This window comes from Lactuca virosa, chromosome 4 (assembly GCF_052849685.1).
Source record: "Lactuca virosa cultivar CGN04683 chromosome 4, Lactuca_virosa_CGN04683_v6, whole genome shotgun sequence".
Taxonomy (NCBI): Eukaryota; Viridiplantae; Streptophyta; class Magnoliopsida; order Asterales; family Asteraceae; genus Lactuca; species Lactuca virosa.
Window position 1 is genome coordinate 309,529,501 of NC_136429.1, and position 24,148 is coordinate 309,553,648.

Below are 24,148 nucleotides of genomic sequence, written 5' to 3' on the forward strand. Positions count from 1 at the left end.
ATATTAATATATTAGAACTTATAATATATTAATAAATCATATATATCCTCTTCTCACAAAAGGCTATCCAAATTGTTCCGATGCCATGCAACCCAAATGGATCATGCCAAGTCAGGTCAAGTTCATACCAAATATAGTTATGGACTTAGACACCTTATCCAACAAAGATAACTACTGTAAGAGTGCTGCTAGCACTTGCAACTAGTAAAGATGGGAAATTATGGCAGATGGATGTAAAGAACGCTTTCTTGCATGGAGAATTGGACTGAGAGATCTACACGAACCAGCCAAAGGGATTTAAGGATGTAGTTAATCCCAATCATGTGTGCAAGTTGAGAAAACCTCTTTATGGATTGAAGCAGGAACCAAGAGCCTGGTATGGTAAGATTGTTGAATTTCTTACCAGAAGTGGATATTTAGTTGTACATGCAGAATAAAGCTTGTTCGTCAAAGAAAAAGAAGGGAAGTTGGCAATTGTGTTGGTTTATGTGGATGACTTGCTCATCACTGGGGATGACAAAAGAGAAATCCATCAAACAAGAAAAAATCTATCGGTGCGATTCCAAATGAAAGATTTGGGGGAGCTTAAACACTTCTTAGGCTAGAAGTTGATCATATAAAGGAAGGGTTGTTCCTCTGCCAACAAAAGTATACAAGAGATATACTTCAAAATTTTGGCATGATGGAGTGTAAGCCAGTATCGACACCGATAGAGCCAAATGTCAAGATTTGTGCACATGAAGGAAAAAAAGTTGTACGATGGAACACTGTATCGACAACTAGTGGGTAGCCTTATCTACCTAACTTTATCTCGGCCTGACATTGCTTATGCAGTTGGAGTTATGAGTCAATACATGCAAAGTCTGAAGAAACCGCATTTGGATGCGGCCTGGCGGATCTTGAGATATGTTAAATGTACAATTGACTATGGTATCTTGTATAAAAGATGTGAAGACTGCAAGTTGGTTGGATATTGTGATGCTGACTATGTAGGAGACCATGATACCCAAAGATCAACCACTGGGTATGTGTTCAAGCTCGGGTTGGTACCAATATCATGGTGCAGTAAAAGAGAACCAACAATATCATTGTCAACCACAGAAGTGGAGCACAAAGCAGCGACCGTAGCAGCTCAAGAAAGTACATGGATGGTACTCTTAATGGAGAACTTACATCAAAAAGTTGACTATGCGGTATTACTTCACTACGATAACCAATCTGCAATTCGGCTGGTAGAAAATTCAGTATTTCATGCTAGAACAAAGCATATTGAAGTGCATTATCACTTTATCAGAGAGAAAGTCTTGATGGAAGAAATTAAGATGCGACAGATCAAGAATGATGACTAAATAGCAGACTTGTTCACCAAAGGGCTGAGTACTGGAAAATGTGAAGGTTCTCGCTGTCAGCTCAACATGGTACGAAGAATGGGGGCTAGTGCTGAGGGGGAGTGTTAAAGATCATCACTAGCCCAATAGAACCAATATTATTATCTAGAAGAAGTTAGCTTGCTCTAGAATGCTCTGGAAGATTCTAGAACATTATGGAAGACTATGGAAGACTCCAGAATATACCAGAAGAGTCTAGAATACTCTAGAACGATATGGAAGACCCTGGAAGGTTATTAATCATTCTAGAAGACATTGGAGCATCCTAGACCTCTCAAGAACATGGTATTATGTTCTAGAAACATATGGAAGCTTATAGAGCATGATAGATAGTTCTAGAGTTATCTTGTAAGTAGTAAATGTATAGTGGTATGTAGAACCTTCCGAATAGGGCTATAAATAGGTATGGAGCTCATTTTCTCCAAACCATCCAAGAAAAACTCAAAGAAAGCAAAGTATGTAGTAGTATCTCAAAGTGTAAGTTCTTCGTCTTAATAAAAGTATTGTTGTTTCCCACATAAAGAGTCGTGTTCAACATGTTGAGATGCAGGGGAATTAGGGTTCCACAGAAGATTATGAAGTTGATTAAAGAAGTTGAAAATCTCACAGACATGACATCAGAGATATATGCAACCAAGAAGAGCGAGCTGATCCAACTGGTCAGAAATTTGTCCAAGATACATGAGTATTTGGAAAATCAAAAAGCCTATTTCGTTAGTAATAAGACACGAATTGAGACACAGGAAGTGGGTTCACTAGATTCAAGCATATGTACTGATGTAACCATCAAGCCTGGTTTGGGGAAAAGGCCCTACAATTTCGGTATAAGACTTAGTACTTTCAATTCTATGACAATGACGACTGTTTCTGACCAACAATCTATGAAGTCAGAAGATGCAAGCGGCCTTAAAGATGTAGTAAAAAAAGTCAAACAAGAAGTCAAACCAAGTATAAATGAGAAAGCGGTTAAAGATCTAGAAAGAAAAGTCAGAGAATTGACCGAAAAAATTAAAGGGTTAGAATGCTTTTCTTAGAGATGAGATCAACAACAACGAAGATTATGAAAAAATGTTCAACAACTCTAACCTTAAGATTAAAGAGACGAACAATCTGATAAATGAGGTTTGGTATGAAAGTTTTGTAAAGGGAATGGGAACAGGTGATCCATGGAAGGTTAAAAAGAAGCAAGTTGATGGAAAGGTGTTAAAGGTTGAAAATGAAGTTGTTTTGAGAACAAGCTCATGATCTCAACATTGAAGAGCTTCAAGTTAAGCTAGAAGAAAGTGAAAAGAGAAGAAATGAGGCTGCTGATAAGTTGAAAAAAAATGTTGAACATTTGCACAATGTGGTAAATGAGAGCATTAATGCATTTTATACAAAAGTAGATGACATGTCAGACTCAAATAGGACCTTTGAAAATACAGATCAACAAAGCTAAAATTGAAATCAAATTTTTGATATCAACTAAAGTTGATTTAGTGTATGAGCATTGGCTTCTTCTAGAAGCTCAAAACACTAAGATCATGGAACATATCCAATATTTGGTCAATGTTGTGGAAGTTTAAAAAAGTCTACCCGAAGATAACAATTTGAAGATAAATCAAGAGTACAAGTTCAAGGAATTGAAAAAGGTATTGGAGGACATGATAAACACATTGTCTTCCCTTGAAGCATGAGTTTGTAGAGCTGGTTTTTTGTCTTCAATGAGTACTAGTTGTGAATTGTATAACTAGTTTGAGTGTTGTCTAAAAAGTGTCAAGTATAGAACTATTAATTGCTTGAAAAATGACTTTTTACCCCATAAAAATCTCTTTTTTTGAATTACCTATTATAGAGTAGTAGCTTTCTTTTTCATTCTCTTTTCTTGGGAAGATGCATTTAAAAACTAGATTACCATCAAGTACATATTTGAAAGAACACTTTTAGTCCTTGTGGTTTGCTCAAATTCTCACTATTAGTCAAACTATCAAGTACTCATTAAAGATGGTTCCTGTAGTTTCCGTTTATTGCACCCGAGGTCCTTAAAATAGTTACAGTCAAAGAAAAAAAAAGGACGGACATGTAAGGTTTATGTATATACATGACCTCTCTATCTTTGTCATTCACCATGCTGCTCAAGTTTTTCTATATTATCAATTTCAATTTGTTTACTCCAAACATATTATACTTCTTCTAATTACTAACTCTTTGTGTTATACTAAAATAAATATAAATAATTTATATACTAACATTTCATATTATATGTGTGTACTAGTGGTGGGAGAAAAAACTTCATACGAACCGAAGTTTTTTGATTTTTGGTTTATTTGGTTTAGTTAACCGAATTAGTATAACCTTATTTAGTTATTCGGTTTTGTTTGGTTAATTTTTTACAAATTTGGACAAAATGAAAAAACCGAATAATTTTTAAATATATTTATTTTTCTATATTTATTTTATACTCATTATTTTATACTTATTTCATAGATTATATACCTAAATGCTAAATCTATTTACATAACTTTTAAATTATTTATAACTTTTGAATAAAATGTTAGCGTTAACTTAAAACCAATATGTAGATAAAGCGTTTTAGTAAGTACAATACAAAACCTAAAATATATTCGAGGCATTTTCATCCCAATTTCGTAAACAAGTTCTTCAAGGCATTTTTACCTCAGAGTTTGGGCGTGTTTGACAAAAGTAGCTGTTAGCTGGAAGCGGGTAGCGGTTAGCTGGTAGCAGGTAGCTGGTAGCGTGTAGCGGGTAGCTGGTAGCGGGAAGCTGTAGCTTTTATTTGTTATATGAGTGTTTGGCAAAAGTAACTGATAGCTTTTGAAATATATAAAATTACATAAAAGGACAACTGATTAAAAATAAATAAATATATAAATATATTTTTAAGAATAATTATGTAAATTGATTTCAAAAGCTCAGTAGCGTTTTGTTAAACGCTACATGAAGTAGCTTTTAGATTTGAAGCGTTTTGTTTAAACTAAAAGCTAAACGCTCGTACTGCCAAACGAAACTTCTTGTTTAAACTAAAGCGTTTTGTCAAAAGCTAAAAGCTAGAAGCTCTCAAACGCTTCCAAAAGCTCCGTGCCAAACACGCCCTTTGTTTAACAATAACAACACCATATGTTATGGGACGATTGTTGTAACACGCCAAACTACGTAGTGGTGATTACAGTTTATGTAATTTAACTATTTAAGGTTTTAAGTTTTAAATCTATTAAATGCTAATAGGTTTAAGGACCTTCTAACTACTAACTAGGATGTTCTGGGTTCAATCCCAGGCAGAGGAGAATTATATTTATTTGTCGTTCAAAAAAAAATGCTAAATGACTAATATCGTTTTTATGACTTTAGAATTTGGACGTATTATTGGAAATATTGAAAGTTTTAGGGAGCCCAATTTGTATATATGAACGGTTATTTTTAACGTATCAATTATAATCACAGCAAATGCATATATAAAAGCTTTTCATTAACACAATATAAAAATATATATAAACACAGAAAACTGCCATATTTAAACGAGGAAACGGGTAATGAAAGGAAAACCACACGCTAACTACGGTAGCAAAAGTTTTTAAAAAGTAAAAAAAAGATTTTGAAAAGTGGATAGTAAATATAACTAACTGTTGGAACCAATTCAGATCGAAATATAACTGTTGGGACCAATGAGTGATGCCCATCTGATCCGAAACCGACTTTAGGTCATTTAGGGCGAGTGGGTATGTGAAATCTACAAACTCAAACAAAATTGATTCAAAACCGAACCTAAATTGTTAGGTTTTGACAATTCTGATCTAAATCTAATTTTTTAGATCGGATAATTCACATCTACCATTTGCGAATATTGTATATTGTATATACACTAATAAAGAATTACATTTATTACCATATGTTACCTTCTCATTAATTTTGGACACATGTCTTTTTGTGATAATTGTGAGAAGTTTATTTTCTACTTTTCATTTTTTTTATTCTAATTTCTTAATTAATACATGACATTCACATCTTAATTAATACTTATCTTAATTGAAAATAGACAATAAATTACAACATTATTACTCACATAGTGTATTTTATGTTTCATTGTAATTTCAAATTTCAAATTTCAAATTTCAATAGTAAAATTTTAAATTTAAATAAAATTTATTTTCCCAACATGTATAATATACAAGTCTCACAACTATTTGAATAAGTAACATATTAAGCATAATGTATCTACTTCAAATAAGAGGATATTTGCATTTCAGACAAAAGATTTTTATCATATGATACTACGAATTTTGGAAATTTTAACTTTCTATATATTAATATATGATTTTTTAGTAGGAAACGTAATTACTTGTATAGATGTAAAAAAAATTATCCGTTATTATTTAGTGTATTTTATAGAACAAAAATAATTATCTTTTAATCGGCTATCATTCAAAGGTTTTAACCAACATAAAAAAATTCCTACAACTAGATAAAGAACTTTAAACCTCTATTTTGAGTATTTTCTAAGATCTATAAAAGATTAATGCTTCTCGTTGAATCAATCTAGAAGACAAATTATGAGCTTGTTGACCTGGATTTTGAGTGACTCGGGAAATAGAATGACTTTGAATCGAATGGTTTGATGTGGGCACTCTTTTGTCTCAATACATGACTCTTGAATCTTGACTTCATAATGCAATGGGTGTTTGAATGCCGTTTGTAATCGAATTACTTTGAAACATCTCTTGCATGGGTTGTTTGAAATAACCATTAAGAAAAACATTTTTAAAACCATCTTTAAACCAAATCAGAGTTTAAAATGAAATGTAGAAAAACAAGGTTCCAAACGTTAAGTTTCAAAAGAAAAACGCGAGGATATTTCAATAGCATCACAACATTTATTCAAGTGAACCACATCGTCCATAGCCTTCTAAATATCCAATCATCAAATACTCCTCACTTTAACATACATCAAAATAAGTTAGACAATGATTTTGTCTAGTGAGTTACCCGAAGTTTAATTCATTTAGAATAAGGGATGGCAATCCAACTTACTCGAATTAAACTTCCAAAAACCATTTTCAAAACGTTCATCAAAGCGAGGGAATACCAGTACAAGATATTTGAAAATGGGTATTATATGCCCAAAGGTGTGAAAACAAGGTCAAACTCAATAAAAAGGGTTATCAAAATATACCAATATAATACGATGCAATGTATGCAACTAACCCAAACCCCTTTTCGATATCCAAGTCCATCTCACAATCTTGTGGCCTAATATGAAGGTCGATGTTGGTATCACACCACCTTCTTGAGCTTACAACCATGTCTGCACAAGGGGGGCTGCCTTCTACTTGTGCACATGATTGTTATCTAGAAACCTACTAACAAATCTCCAAAACTTCTCCAAGTCAAAGTTTGGGTACCCAAGATCACATAAGTCACAACGCATATTAGTATGAATACATGTATACAACAAGCACGATGCCAAAACTATTTTCCAAAAACATGCAAAGTAATTTGTCATGTTCAAATGATTTCAAAACTTTTAACTTTAAATACTTGTGAAAACATAATTTTATGAATGCAAAAACAATGCACATAGGAATGAATGCGTACTATATAATAATAGATCATAAATCACATAAAAATTATTCAAAACAATAATTTTAGGGGATGTATGTTCACGATAACTCACTTGATAGTCAACTGAAAAGTCAACTCTAAATATTCGATAGATCGCTTTGCTAAAGCTATCCAACCACGAGCATTGTCAACTTTCTCATCACATTTCCCTATAATATTGAACGTACATGAATACGCAGTCTTAACAATAATATTTATTTTATCCAATTTGTTGAAAAGTCAAATTTGATCATTGGTTGCTATCGCTTGGTTGTTTCAGTAGCCAAATCTATTTTACCAACAATTCCCACCTTAACTAGTAGTCCAAACTATCCGATTGTTCATTTCAATTATTATTTATCATCATTCTTCCTCAAATAAATTGATTATGTACACCACTGTTTTAGGTTCCAGAGCATGTGTAATTATGTACGTTGAATCCTAAACAGTTGACTAAGTTCCTTAAATTCTTAACCCATTACAGCTAACCTATTAATCTGAAGCCCAATAATATACAAAGTCCCATTTTTAATTCATTGACATATAACCATCCTAGTACCAATAAAAGACCATCTCATTAAAACCTAAATTCAATTAAAGTCAAAACTAGTCAACGAATTTACCTCCACGGCTCCAACTCATCTTCTCCAGGAATATATAGCTAATGATCGACCATCATTCCTATTGTTGTTTACCGGCGACCCAACCATTTCCGACGACGCCTTTTTCTTCTCTGGCTGAGCTTTTTCTTTCCCTAGCAGTTCTGAACACAAATGCTTAGTGCCAAGAGATTCACTCATATCACCTCCTGCTAATTATGTGTTTTGATACATGTTGTGATATGTCTCCGAATTGACTCCGTCTTCTTTGGCGACTGAAGAAGCAAGCCTGAGGATCACAGTATAGGAGAAGAAATATGTTAGGCTTCGTCCGAGAGGGTCTTCCAGAATGAAGTTCCGACGGTCAAGTTAGTTTTTTTTTCCTTGAGAGAAGAGAGATCTAGTCTATTCAAGTGGAGGAGAGAAGTAGAAGATTATTGGTCCCTTCTCTTGGAGCAGAAGGAACCTTTTTAAACCTATATTTGGGGGTACAGATCCCCGACAATATCCTTTACCTTTTAAGGTCCTACAGATCGTGGAGGTTTTTCATTGGTGGGACGTGCCCCGTACATGGTTGTTTGCTATTGGTGCATTGTTGTCAGGAGGCAGGATTCAGAGCACTATCCTTGTCTATGTGGGAGTCGGAAGTTCTTTTCTGTCTAGTGGGAGACGTGGTCCCCATTTCTAGAGGGTTGTCCCTGATTAGCGGAATACGGGGATGAGTACCTGAGGGTTCTTGGGCGATGGTACGGGTCTGACACTCGTCCAAGTGGCAATACTTGGTCTGGTTGCTTTCTGGTTGACGCTTCCATTACCCTTTGATGTATTCTTGGTGAGATACGTCAACAAGTCCCCTAGGCTAGTAAATGCTAGCGTTTGCTCGGGCTAGCTGAGTTCTTCTAGCGTGGATTTAGGCACGTGTTTGGTGAGAAAGGTTCGTGACGCATTTCTGACTTATTAGAGCCATTCTGGCCATACAGTTTCCACCGTCAGAACGGTTCGGTTCCATCGATTCACAACTTATTTAAGGGTCCCCTAAATTTAGGAACGGTTACGTGCTTCATTTCTCCGTATATAATCCATCTGTTTATCCTTTGTCGCTTTTTCTTTCTCCTATGCATTTCTTCTCTGATTCCCGATGGCCCTCACAAGATCTAGAACCACCCCTACGCCTAAGGAGTTCGAGCCTCTTCAGTTCCAATTTGGGTTTATGCCTGTGTAAAATCCCGATCATAAGGTACTTCTAATTTTAACCTTATAATTTAATTATATTGAATTCTTGGTCCTTAAGTGTCAGAAAGTGTGGAAAGGTCGCATTGTGGCAATTTGGTAAAATTGGGAGTTATGAGTACGCCATGCATACGTGTGTATACGCTAAGCATACACTTCGTACGCTGGGCGTACGTGGGTGGCATGCAAACCCCAATTTTAGGGCTTTGGCTCATATTTAAGCAACTTTATGGACACAAACCCTCTTCTTACCCAACTTCCTTCTATGTTTTCGACCTTCAAGCAACCCTAGAGCAAGTGAGAGCAATTTTGAGCCTTAAACTGAGTTTTGGAAGTTTTTTTGAAGAGAGAAGAAGGTGGTGAGAAGATCTTGGAGTGGAGAGCACTTTAGATCTGGGATTTGTAACACCCCAAAAATCATGACGTGAAAATTTTTGTTTTTAGATTAATAAATCATTAATACATGTCTTTCCCATTAAACCAGAGTAATTAAGTTTTAGCAAAACGTCGACAAATCAAAGTAATTCATAGAAAGCGGAAACATGTGGTGTGTGCTCTGCAATCATCCCGAGCCCTTCTAAATGAAAACCGGAGTACCTGAAACATAAACTGAAAACCGTAAGCACAAATCTTAGTGAGTTTCCCCCCAAATACCATACAACATTCAACCACAGATTATCATGCACATACATATAGTTACCATGGGCTCCCCCGTGGTCTTTATCTATTATGCCATGGGCTCCCACATGGTCCTTACCTGCAATTCCATGGGCTTCCCCCCATGGTCTGACATCCAATTGCCACGGGCTTCCCCCCGGGATCTTCCATGCAAGTATCATAGAGATAACTAGCATACCACATAACACACAATGGGCCGACATTGGTGCCTTCGACCCATGGATATAGTGAGAAGACTCACCTCGGATGGATGAATCCGACGGATACTCTCTAATTGCAGATCCGCTAAAATCCTCACGCTATCAAACAAATAACACCCAACTTAACAATTGGGTTCCAAACCTAATCCAATAATCCATATATGGGAGGGTAAAAGACCATTTTACCTCTCACCTAGGTTAGACCAAGACTAAGGTCCAAACTGATGGGTTTTATACATAAGAAACAATCCTATGTGCTCATACAAACCCTAATACTTGGATCTAGGTTTCTCTATTGTACATGCTTTGAATCCAAGTCTTGCAAACCCTAAACTAGCATACATATTATCAAAATAACAAACAACATCAGATATAGATGTTTACCTCTTCAAATAGCTTGAATCTTCTTTGCTTGAGCTTAGAATCACAATTGTAATTCCTCTAATGGATCACAAACACCAAGTAGCAAGAAGGCAATAAGAGAGAGGAGGGAGGATACTAGAAATCGGCCTAGGATTTCTCTTGGAATAATGTCTAGCCGATTTCCATAGCCTAGGGGTCATATTTATACTTGCAGGCTACTAGGGTTTCAGTCTAAACCCTAATGGACAGCTTAGCCACCAAGCAGCCCAAGGAACCTTCTGGAATAGGGCCTTGGACGAAATATGATGATCCTTTCATCATATTTTCGTTCCCCCTCTTGTCCATTAGGTTTCCTAGCCCAAAATCCAACTATCACACATTTGACAGTTTATACCCCTTTATTTAATTAATCTCTTTTAGTCACCAAATTAATTCCTAATTAATTTATGACTAATACTAATTAAATAAATATGATTTCTCCTTTAATATATTATTCTTATAATATACTAATAAACCATAATATCCTCTTTCTCATATCAAATTACCTTGTCAAGTTGCTTTGGTGAAGGCAACCCAGAAGGACCATGCACAACCGGGTCAAGTACATACCAAATATAGTTACGGGCTTAGACACTAATCCAACAGTCTCCCACTTGAATAAGTCTAGTAACTATATCTCACATACGTCTTCAGAATCCGATTAGCAATCGTAGCTCTTATACGCTTCTGTCACTCTGATCAAAATCCTGTCCTTCAGATAAGGGATCCTATAATCCTCTGTTCTAGATATCATGCAGACAATACTTATTGTCTAGCATTCTGTTTCTCGATCTCTGATTCGTTCGACATAGAATTCAGTTGAACACATCAACATTATCCTGACCGGGCCCGACACATAAGTCAAACCAAATCATCGAGTGGCCAAGATATCGCTTTTATCCTCTTAGAATAAAAGGAACAGATAAACTTTAACTTATATGCTCTTATTATCTACTAGCTAAGTTACACACAATAATACATTTTATAACATCAAGTTACTGATGTGTTTTCGTATTATCAATATATAATCAACTAGCAAACAACAACCATATCTCTAGGTTTTAAGATTATATGATATTATCATCTTGCGATCACTTATGATAACATTCAAGAAGTGATACTAGCAAGTGCGGGTTTATTCCAATGCTCAAAACATATTTCATAAGCACTCATAAACTTTGCAGCAAACCTTTGCTATGTCTAAAACCTTTTAGACAATCTACAAACTAATTTATGACAATCTTCTTTCATATCTACTTCCAACATATGATCGATTGTGGACTGTTCGAATAATCTTATTATTCAGGAAGTCAAAACATGCAAAATTGAAACAATAGATAAATAATCAACATAGGATAGTAACTTTCTTATAAATAAAACACCTTTATTTAATCATCAAATGTTGAATATAAAATTATCTATTACAAGTTTCCTACCTATCTAATCTAAACTAATATCGTCCTTTAGCCCAATGCTCCTAGCGTGCTTCAAATGCTTGACCCTACTCAGTCCCTTCGTAAGGGGATCTGCTGAGTTATCTTCTGACGATACCCTCTTCACAACGAGGAGTCCCTCTTCTACCCGATGTCTAATAAAATGATATTTCCTGTCGATATGTCGAGATCTGCCATGATCCCTTGGTTCCTTGGTCAAGGCAACCGCTCCTTCATTATCACAGAAAATTTCCATGGGCTCCTTTATGGTTGGCACAGCTCCAAGGTCTCCTATGAAGTTCTTTAACCATATAGCCTCCTTTGATGCTTCGCTTGCCGCAATGTACTCCGATTCGCACGTTGAATCAGCTACGGTCTCTTGCTTGGAACTCTTCCAAGTCACTGCTCCTCTATTTAGGGTAAAGACCCAGCCCGACTGTGATCGGTAATTATCCCGATCCGTCTGGAAACTAGCGTCATTGTACCCTCGCACCCTTAAGTCATCACTCCCACCGAGGACTAGAAACCATTCCTTGGTCCTTCGTAGGTACTTAAGAATATTCTTGACAGCAATCCAATGTGCTCTACCAGGGTTCCCTTGATATCTGCTGACCATGCTCAAAGCGAAGGCCACATCAGGGCGAGTACAGGTCATAGCGTACATAATCGAGCCAACTGCGGAAGCGTAAGGTACTCGGCTCATATCTGCTATCTCTGCCTCTGTACTTGGGCTCTAAGTCTTACTCAGTTTGGTATTGCATTGGATTGGTAACTCCCCTTTCTTGGAAGTTTCCATACTAAAACGTTTTAGTACCTTTTCCAAGTATGTATCCTGACTGAGTCCTATCAGTCTCTTACTTTTGTCTCTCACTATCCTTATTCCCAGAATATATGCAGCTTCTCCGAGGTCCTTCATAGTGAAACACTTCCCAAGCCAGGACTTTACCTCCTGCAAGGTTGGGATGTCGTTTCCTATGAGTAGTATGTCATCGACATATAATATGAGGAAGCTCACTATACTCCCACTGGCCTTGACATACACACATGACTCATCCTCGTTTCGCAGAAAACCAAACTCTTTGACTTTCTCGTCAAAACAAAGATTCCATCTGCAAGATGCTTGCTTTAATCCATAAATGGATTTCTCAAGCTTGCACACTCTATTTGGATGCTTCGCATCGACAAAGCCCTCTGGCTGATTCATGTAAACATCCTCAGCTAACTTCCCATTTAGGAAAGCGGTTTTTACGTCCATTTGCCAGATTTCATAATCATGAAACGCATCTATTGCGAGCATTACCCTAATAGACTTTATTTTGGCAACTGGCGAAAAGGTCTCATCATAGTCAACTCCAGGAGTTTGAGTAAAGCCCTTTGCGACCAATCGCGCTTTGTAAGTGCGCACTTTCCCATCCATGTCTGTCTTCTTCTTGAAGATCCACTTGCACCCGACCGTCTTACGACCTAGTACATTATCAACCAAATACCAAACTTGGTTGTCATACATGGACTGAATCTCGCTGTCCATTGCCTCTTTCCGTTTATCAGACTCTAGGCCTGCCATGGCTTCCTTGTAGCTGTTAGGTTCGTCCAGATTTACTAGTGTACTATCACTAATAAATGTGTCCCCGTCAGTAGTAATATGGAAACCATAAAACTGGGGTGGAACAATAACTCTACTTGAACGTCTAAGAGGTAAGGACTGGTCAATTGGTTCAACCAGAGTTTCCTCCTCAGGTTGCATGCCAGTGTCAGAGGTTCCTTCATCTCCTGACTCTTGAAGCTCTTCAAGGTCAATCTGACTCCCACTGTCTTTTTGACTTATGAGTTCTCTCTCTCTGAAAACCCCTCTCCTAGCAACAAAGACAACATTGTCACTTGGTCTATAGAAGAGATAGCCAAAAGACTTCTGTGGGTAGCCGATGAAATAACACTTCTCACTACGAGGTTCTAGCTTGTCGTGAGTCTCTCGTCTTACGAAAGCTTCACAACCCCAAACCTTGATATGTGCTAACGAGGGAGCTTTCCCTGTCCACATCTCGTGAGGTGTCTTGGTAACCTTCTTGGTGGGAACTAAGTTAAGGATATGGGCGGCAGTTTCTAAGGCATACCCCCAGAATGAGATTGGTAACGAAGCACGACTCATCATAGAGCGAACCATGTCCAACAAGGTTCGATTACGTCTCTCAGCCACACCATTCAATTGTGGCGTTCTAGGAGGCGTCAATTGTGAAACTATTCCACACTCTTTTAGATAGTCGTGAAACTCAAGACTTAGGTACTCTCCTCCTCGATCAGATCGAAGCATCTTGATTTTCCTGCCCAACTGATTCTCCACTTCATTCTTGAACTCTTTGAACTTTTCAAAGGTTTCTGACTTCTGTTTGATTAAGTAGATATATCCATATCTGCTATAATCGTCTGTAAAAGTCACGTAGAAGCGACAAGCATCCCTTGTGGTGGATCTAAAGGGTCCACATACATCTGTATGTATGAGATCCAATACACCCTCACCCCTTTCACATGAGCCAGTAAAGGGTGACTTGGTCATCTTCCCAAGCAAACGAGACTCGCACACGTCATCGTCCCTAAGGTCGAATGACTCCAAGACTCCATCCTTTTGGAGTTGGGCTATTCATTTCTTGTTAACATGGCCAAGGCGACAATGCCACAAGCATGCTTTGTCCAAACTTATGGACGAATCAATATTCAAAACATCATTTCCTAAATTATCAATAACTAACACAAATTCATAAATCCCATTACAAGGTAATGCATTGAAATAAAAGACACCATTCAAATAAGCATTAATAGAACCATTACTATTATCAAACGAATATCTGAAACCTTGTCTAAACAATCCATGAAAAGAAATGATGTTCCTTGCCATATCTGGCGAATAGCAAGAATTATTTAAATCTAGTCCTAACCCATTACTCAACACTAAGGAATAAACTCCGATCTTGGTTACTGGTGAAGCCTTCTTGTTTCCCATGATCAAGCTTATCCTTCCATGCTCCAATTCCCTACTTTTTCTTAGCCCCTGCAAATCAGAACAAATGTGGTAACCACATCCTGTATCAAGGACCCATGAAGTAGCAAGTGATGAGTTATTAGATTTAATTAAATACATACATGCGAAGGTGGGCTTTATCTTCCCATCCTTGATATCCTGCAGATACTTGGGGCAACTTCGTTTGCAGTGGCCCTTCTGGTGGCAGTAGAAGCACTCTGCTTCCATGGGGTCAGAAGAGGGTTTAATAGAACCTGCTTTGGTCCCACTAGAAGAGGAACCATCTTGGGTCTTACCCTTATGGTGGCTCTTGGAAGGAGCCTTCCTCTTCTTACCCTTTCCTTGGCTAATTGCCAACACAGGAGCAGCTACAGTAGAGGATGATGCAACAGATTTGTCCTTGAGGTTGCTCTCAGCTGTCCTCAGGAGCCCTTGGAGTTTACTCAGGGTGACCTCTTCCTTGTTCATGCGGTAGGTCATCCTGACTTGGTTGTAGCAGGAAGGCAAGGAGTGGAGGATGATGTCGATAGCCAAATCCTCATCAAACTTAACATTAAGTTTGAGAAGACGATCAACATACCTTTGCATTCTTTGCAAATGAGATGTTAGGGATTCTCCACTTCCCATCTTAGCGGTGATCATGTTGGTGATGATCTCATAGCGCTCTTCCCTCGCGCTCTGGTGGTACCTGTCCAGCAAATCTTGATGCATTTCATATGGATACATGTCCTCATAGGACTTCTGGAGTTCGAGGTTCATGGTGGCCAACATGATGCAATGAACTTTCGTTGCATCACGCTCGTGGGCCTCAAAGGCAGCCAGCTCTTCAGGAGTAGCTTCTTCTGGGTTAATCTTCTCTAGCTTCTCGTCGAGGACATATTCTTTGTCCTCGTAGCGAGTTATCATGCGAATGTATCTCATCCACTTATTGAAGTTCGAGCCATCAAATGTCACCTTTTGACATAGGTTCATCAACGAGAATGACCCAGAAGTGTTGTTGTTTGCGTTTGCGTTAGACATCTGAAATAGAAAGGAACAAAGTTTGATTAGAAATGAATCCCCAATTAAACACCCAAATGAGAAATTAGGGTTAGGATCCAACAACATTATTTATAACTTAGAAAAGGGATGCCGTAATCTAAAAGTAAATAATTTGGAGGTAAGTGAATGACGATTCACTAATTTTCACCATAAAAACGAAAGGAAATTAAGTTTTAGATGTGTTTGAAAATTCCTAGATTTCTTTTGAGATTCATTAAACAATTCAATGACATGTTTAAATCTCGATATGCACTTCAAATTTGCGACTGGGATGCCGAGGATCACAAACAAGTTTGTGAATAACCATGCGAATCAACATGGTGCACTCAATGTCTTCACCACCTAATCAATGTGCTGGTTATCCACGCACGCTCCATTGATCTATGATAAAACATCGAGCCACCCTTTGTCACCAATGTCAATCCCAAATTAGTGTGTCGGTTAACCACGCACGCTCCACTAACGTTTGACAGGGGTACAAAGTGTAATTCCATGGAATAGCATCATTTTCACATTTTACCCTAAAGTAACTAAGATTGTGAATTTATAAAACAATGTAGTTACTTTAATATTTCCATTATACTTATAATGAGGAATTAAACGCCCTATCCTATCCGTTCGGCTAACGACCCTCCACCAGTCAAGCAAGCGGTAGGTGTGAGTGTACACCCATTAAGCGCCATTTTATAGGCAGCAACCTTATACCCACCTTATAGACTGGCTTCGTGAATGAGGCCTACTAGCGATAAGACTAGCTTATGCTTATACATATATATTAATTAATCTTGTAATAATATAATAACATAGGTTTGAATTTTAAACTTGTAAAATTCTAAGGGTTTGAAATTTAAATCATTCAAATTAAACTTTTAATCACAAAATTCAAATTTCAAAACTCGAGGGCAAGTTTTGAATTTTTCAAAACATAAGGGATCAAATAACACATAATTTAAATTAAACAATTAATTTCATAATTATCTATATTTGATCTAACTTTATTTATTCATTAGATAATTACCAAATAATTTTAAATAATCCATATTTATCATATAAAAAAAAACAATATTCAAAAGATTTGAAATTATCTATTGTTTTGGCAAGGATAATCATTTAATTAAGATAAAATTCGGATTTTAACTTCAAAAAACGATTTAGGCATTGTATCCAAGTCAAAACAGCAACTAAATCCCGAAATATCCTCTGTCTGACGCTCGAACTCGCCGAGTCAGCTCTGAACTCGCCGAGTAGGGGCCAACTCGCCGAGTCCAGATACTGACTCGCCGAGTTGAGTCGGGTAGAGGCAAAAAAAACTTGATTTTCAGCAAGCAAAACAGTTAAGCATCACATACAATTGAAACCAATCAATGCTTTGATACCACTGATGGGTTTTATACATAAGAAACAATCCTATGTGCTCATACAAACCCTAATGCTTGGATCTAGGTTTCTCTATTGTACATGCTTTGAATCCAAGTCTTGAAAACCCTAAACTAGCATACATATTATCAAAATAACAAACAACATCAGATCTAGATGTTTACCTCTTCAAATAGCTTGAATCTTCTTTGCTTGAGCTTAGAATCACAATTGTAATTCCTCTAATGGATCACAAACACCAAGTAGAAAGAAGGCAATAAGAGAGAGGAGGGAGGATGCTAGAAATCGGCCAAGGGTTTCTCTTGGAATAATGTCTAGCCGATTTCCATAGCCTAGGGGTCATATTTATACTTGCAGGCTACTAGGGTTTCAGTCTAAACCCTAATGGACAGCTTAGCCACCAAGCAGCCCAAGGAACCTTCTGGAATAGGGCCTTGGACGAAATATGATGATCCTTTCATCATATTTTTGTTCCCCCTTTTGTCCATTAGGTTTCCTAGCCCAAAATCCAACTATCACACATTTGACAGTTTATACCGCTTTATTTAATTAATCTCTTTTAGTCACCAAATTAATTCCTAATTAATTTATGACTAATACTAATTAAATAAATATGATTTCTCCTTTAATATATTATTCTTATAATATACTAATAAACCATAATATCCTCTTTCTCATATCAAATTACCTTGTCAAGTTGCTTTGGTGAAGGCAACCCAGAAGGACCATGCACAACCGGGTCAAGTACATACCAAATATAGTTACGGGCTTAGACACTAATCCAACAGTCTCCCACTTGAATAAGTCTAGTAACTATATCTCACATACGTCTTCAGAATCCGATTAGCAATCGTAGCTCTTATACGCTTCTGTCACTCTGATCAAAATCCTGTCCTTCAGATAAGGGATCCTATAATCCTCTGTTCTAGATATCATGCAGACAATACTTATTGTCTAGCATTCTGTTTCTCGATCTCTGATTCGTTCGACATAGAATTCAGTTGAACACATCAACATTATCCTGACCGGGCCCGGCACATAAGTCAAACCAAATCATCGAGTAGCCAAGATATCACTTTTATCCTCTTAGAATAAAAGGAACAGATAAACTTTGACTTATATGCTCTTATTATCTACTAGCTAAGTTACACACAATAATACGTTTTATAACATCAAGTTACTGATGTGTTTTCGTATTATCAATATATAATCAACTAGCAAACAACAACCATATCTCTAGGTTTTAAGATTATATGATATTATCATCTTGCGATCACTTATGATAACATTCAAGAAGTGATACTAGCAAGTGCGGGTTTATTCCAATGCTCAAAACATATTTCATAAGCACTCATAAACTTTGCAGCAAACCTTTGCTATGTCTAAAACCTTTTAGACAATCTACAAACTAATTTATGACAATCTTCTTTCATATCTACTTCCAACATATGATCGATTGTGGACTGTTCGAATAATCTTATTATTCAGGAAGTCAAAACATGCAAAATTGAAACAATAGATAAATAATCAACATAGGATAGTAACTTTCTTATAAATAAAACACCTTTATTTAATCATCAAATGTTGAATATAAAATTATCTATTACAAGTTTCCTACCTATCTAATCTAAACTAATATCGTCCTTTAGCCCAATGCTCCTAGCGTGCTTCAAATGCTTGACCCTACTCAGTCCCTTCGTAAGGGGATCTGCTGAGTTATCTTCTGACGATACCCTCTTCACAACGAGGAGTCCCTCTTCTACCCGATGTCTAATAAAATGATATTTCCTGTCGATATGTCGAGATCTGCCATGATCCCTTGGTTCCTTGGTCAAGGCAACCGCTCCTTCATTATCACAGAAAATTTCCATGGGCTCCCATATGGGCCTTATCCTAAAGCCTAATAATTCCTTAGCTGATAACAAATCTCAGATGGCTTAAAGGCCCAAGCCCATTAGGCCCAATAAATCCCAAAACCATTGGGCCCATAAAGGCCCAATACAAAAACCTAGGCCCAACAAAACATGTCCAAAAACAAGACCAGATCTTAATAAAATCCCCAGACATAAACGAGCCCAAAAATTTAAATAATCCCACCAAAGATGCACATAAAGAGCTCACAAACTCTTGGATGAGGATAGGGTACGAGACTAGGGTTTTAGGACAATGGAGGATGAAAGAGAGGCTAATACCTGGGACTTAAGGTGTTTAAATAGTGAGCTAACCCTAAAATTTAGGGTTTGGGGATCCAGCTCATTATGCTGGGCGTAATATCTGTACGTTGGGCGTACAGCTCCAAACACCCGCGTCCACTTTTCCAACTTATGCTAGGCGTACCCCCAGCTTACATTGGGCATACTCACCCAGGCACGCGTGTTCCTTCCTTGCATGCATGGGACCGATTTGTCAACTATTTCCATTAGGGGCTAATTCTGCCAATATCTTCAAAATGCTATAACTTCCTCATCTTAGGTCCGTTTCCAATGAACCTTATATCCACAGAAAGTGGCGAGAAGCCCTACGCTTCTATCAACACCCCAAGCCTTAAAACCTCTCGAACAAAACCTGAAATCCATAAAAGACCGAAATATCAAATTACAGTTATACCCTTGACCTTCGAAGACACAATCGAACACTTGGGTCACTTAGACCATAAAACCCACACCCGAGAAGGGCCAAATTCTTCCTTTCCCAAGGCCCTAAGTCTCATTACCACAAAAGAATGGGCCGCAACCCCGAATAAAGAAGCAAATCCGAAACCGAGTGTTACAACTCCCCCCACTTAAATTAGATTTTGTTGTCGAAATCGCTCGTTACTAACACTCGTATCAAAACAAACAACTTTTGGAACGCAATCGAAAATTATGCGCATAAAACGACCTTCCCAAGATAACCGAACCGAAACCGAACTTCCATCCCGAAGAAACATAAACCCTGAACCCCGAAGGAAACCATTACTACCCTTTTCGAATCCTGGAATATACATTGGTATGAATCCCCGACAGACCGCCCACGCTGAAGCAACTCCATGCCAAGTTCTCAACGAATAACAGACCAAAAATGATACTTCCAACCCTGATCATCTCGATGCTACCAACATAACGAATTCACTGACCATAACCAGATGTAGAACGCCCATACTTACCAGATGACTTATATAATCCTTCGAGTAGAAGATCCATCCCGACAACGGTTAGACTCAAACGAGAGCTGCGCAACAGGGTCAAATCATTTATCTGAGATTATTTAATCCCACTGTAAGTGGCTGAGCATTTCCCGATCAACAAGCTACCCTACACACAAAGAATCCCAAATTACTACTACTACCAGAAACATCACACCGCCTCCTGGTTGCTTTCCAAAGCAGCCGAGACCCCCTGGTCCCAACTTTTCTGCCAACTATCTGAAATACCGGATTCCCACTCGGTTGCTGAGCCAAAAGACACTCACACAGTCGCCCCACATAGCTTCCGAGAGAAACCTTATCTGGCGATAATACCCCAAATCATCTCGACACCAAACCTACTGCTAAAAGAATGCCACAAGACCAACTGCAGTCTCATCTCATACCCGGTCTCCAACGAGCTACCTTCTCTTGGTTCCAAACACGCCGCGGCCCTCCCACAGATGGAACCAACCCAAGACATAACACAATGGCTCGATTGCCATCAGAACTAAACCCATTCATTACCCTTGAACCTTGGGATTGATGCCCTTGGCATATATATACCCCAATTCTTATTCCACTGGAATGCAGATCCTGCACGAAAAACGCCCGATACCCGACTCGAGATCTTACCCAAAACCAATTCTATCCTCCACTCACAACTCGAGATCCATAAATATGCACTTGCATTTCAAACCACAACCTTCTGATTCCCGACGACCCCTCACCAGACCGATAAATGATTACTCCCATACCATTTATGTGACTACCAGTCTCGCACCTGGTCCACCCACCAGGTTCCCAAGAGTCCAAACAACAAGGCTACCCAACCTAAAACTCCTATGCGTCATACACTGATCCCCCACATGATCCTGCAACTCAAGATCCAATACCTTGATCCAACAGTCTCTACTAGAACCCACCTGAACTACCATAATCACACGAGCCTCGCCCACGGGTCCTACTCATCTAAAGCTATACAGGCCCGACTTCGCCTCGGACCCCAACGGTCCTCAACCCAAAATAAAGAATACTCCTCGACAATCCTGACCGACGTGCCCAAGGCACGAACTGATTCCTCATCACACTCGACCATATCTAATAATAGTTTACCTCGAACTGGTGAATGCTACGATCCCATCGCAGTCTTACAACACCTCCAACCAACCATGGTTACCACTCATGGCCTTACCATACTCAAACCAATACAATACCACACATCCCGAGCCGAATCCTACAACCAATCAGGAGTTCGGGTCACGCATTCGAATCCCACGGCCTAATATGAATAACAATGGAGATTCCGACCTACGGTCGGGAGTTTCCTGAACTCCCACCACAACCCCTTAATTCTCCCCCACTTGGAATCGACGACGGTCTCTCACCTCGTAATACTTATAGGTCTCTGATTCATCCCCTTCAAACAAAATGAACCGCCCATACCCTACGCTAAACAATACTAGCATTCCATTGCTAGCCAACTACATGATCACCCAACTCCTAAAACCCTGAAGGATACTCTTAAAATCTTAACCAAATAGATAATCCAGATCACCTCCCATGACACCATTCCTGAGTTCTTATGCTGGCGATTAAAACTATAACCCTTGCCCTGAACCGACAAATATTTATCCCAACTTCCATCTCAACGAATCATTGAATTCTAATTGACTACAACCCATGCGAATATAAGGCTCCTCTAACACTTCCGATGACCAAACAACTCATGCAACTGACACTACCATCTTCCTGCTACCGCTCCCCTTCCTAGCAACAACAATGCTTGAACCCAAAAGTTCTTCCATAGGCAACCGCCGCTCCTACCGGATCAAATACTAAAACCACTGAACTCTGACGATTACTGGAGGACTACCCCGCTGAATCCTAACCATAGCCCTTCCACACAATTCCCCCGAACTGATCTCAACCAAAACCAAAATAACAACCAAACACATTGGAACCCGCTACACGGATACAACCCCTCAATAACCCACTAATGATCCATAGCATGCAAAAGATATAAAACAATCCTCGAAGATATAACCCAACGATAACAGAGAATTAAACCAAAAATAACGCTTAACCAAACCAATATAAAATTCCAAGCAACATGAATAATGATAACAACCGAAAAGAATGCAAAAGATAACATACCCGCAAAATCACCTATCGGAGCATGGACCTCCCCTGTCTGACACTACAATAACCGGCTCCTCCCTGCTGGGGATCCTGTCCTACCCTCACGACTATCAGAGATCCGCAAAATAGCTGGAACAGGCGCACTCACCGCTCCCCCTTGTCCTCGGCCATACGACCCTCTTGTGGCCCACTTGGTCGCAGAGAAAACATAATGGGCTTGCCACCTGAGGACAATCCCTGCTGGCATGATCAATCCTACCACACTTGTAGCAACCCATACCCCTGTAACGAAAAACTCCATCATGCAGTTTCATGCACGTGTTGTACTGACCTCGGCCCTGCCGGCCCCTCATTTGCTGATCCGAAGTCTTGGGTCTCTTCCCAGGACCCTCCCCTGCCTGCACCTGATCTGGCCCCCTTCCCCAAGTGATCTAAAAAGATAGAGTGTGAGCTCCAACAATAGCCATAACCTCGGCACGGATCGCGCCCAAACGCTCATCAGATCTCTGAAATACTGCGAGAAATCTCTGATGAGATGAACTCTCGCATCTGCTCGCTAATCGGCTCAGCACCTGCACCTGAGCCGGAACCCGAACCCGAACCAGAACCTCCTCCTTGAGTGCTCATCACCAACTGAAATGCAACATGCCAATGGTCAGAACACACGCAAAAATCCTCCTCCCACAAACTTCTTAGATTCTCCAAGACTCTCCTGATTCGAGTATGGATCCTGTGCTTTCAGTAGTACGGGCCCAATACTACCTTCCACACCTATCCATACTTTCCTCAAGAATCATCCTAAATCCTCGAAGTCATCTACTCAAACCGATGCACCAAAAACTCACTAAACCGCACCATAAAACCCACTGAAGCACTTCCTAGGCTCTTCTAGGTTACCATACTCATTCTGCCATCAGCTGCTGAAGAACTCCCCATGATGACAGTCATCCACCTCATGAATACCATCATATTCACTTAGTAGCTGACTCCCATCATCAAGAGTTCCACAAAGCACAAAGCAAGCAACATTCGTCTAGTAACAATCCAATCCATAGAACTATCATCGAGCATTCAACCCACACACCACCACTTATGCTAGAGATTCCACCATTTCTTCCGGTTGCCTTATGCATGCAAATTATACATAGAACATGATCAAATAGATTGTCGAATAACAGACTCTACCCTAGAACCACAACCAGATGAGGAACAAGAAATAAGGCCAAATCAATTATTCTAGGGCTATAAGATCCTAACCGTATACAATTTTTAAAGCATACACTTAGAAATCACTGATTCCAATAGATATTCCCATCTCAACATACATCCAAGTCACCCAATGCAACAAGGTATCACATATCAGGCCAAATTACCACTAACTAATCAGCGCTAGCATGCAAGCCTACCAACTCATAGAATATAGATACAAAGGCATCGCTCCTAGCATTCTATCAAGCAAGAACATAGTAGATCCTTAGTCCTAACTAGTATGCAATTCACAGATTCATAAATCAAATCATACAGATAACATGTATGGGTATTCTGGGAAACCTTACTTGAGCTCGACAAATTGCATGCACCACACCCATGGATATAGTTATCTGTATGATTTGATATATGAAATGTATTCGGACATATAGTTACCATGGGCTCCCCCATGGTATTTATCTAGTATGCCATGGGCTCCCCCTTGGTCTTTACCTGCAATGCCATGGGCTTCCCCCCATGGTCTAACATCCAATTGCCACGGGCTTCCCCCCGGGGTCTTCCATACAAGTATCACAGAGACAACTATCATACCACATAACACATAATGGACCAGCATTGGTGCCTTCGACCAATGGATATAGTGAGAAGACTCACCTCGGACGGCTGAATCCCACAGAT

General features: G+C 38.8%; 1 pseudogene; it reads left to right on the plus strand.

Moving 5' to 3' along the window:
* Nucleotides 1-719: 719 nt before the first annotated feature.
* On the plus strand, nucleotides 720-1,349 carry LOC145106044 (secreted RxLR effector protein 161 pseudogene; annotated as a pseudogene).
* The last annotated feature ends 22,799 nt before the right edge of the window (nucleotides 1,350-24,148 follow it).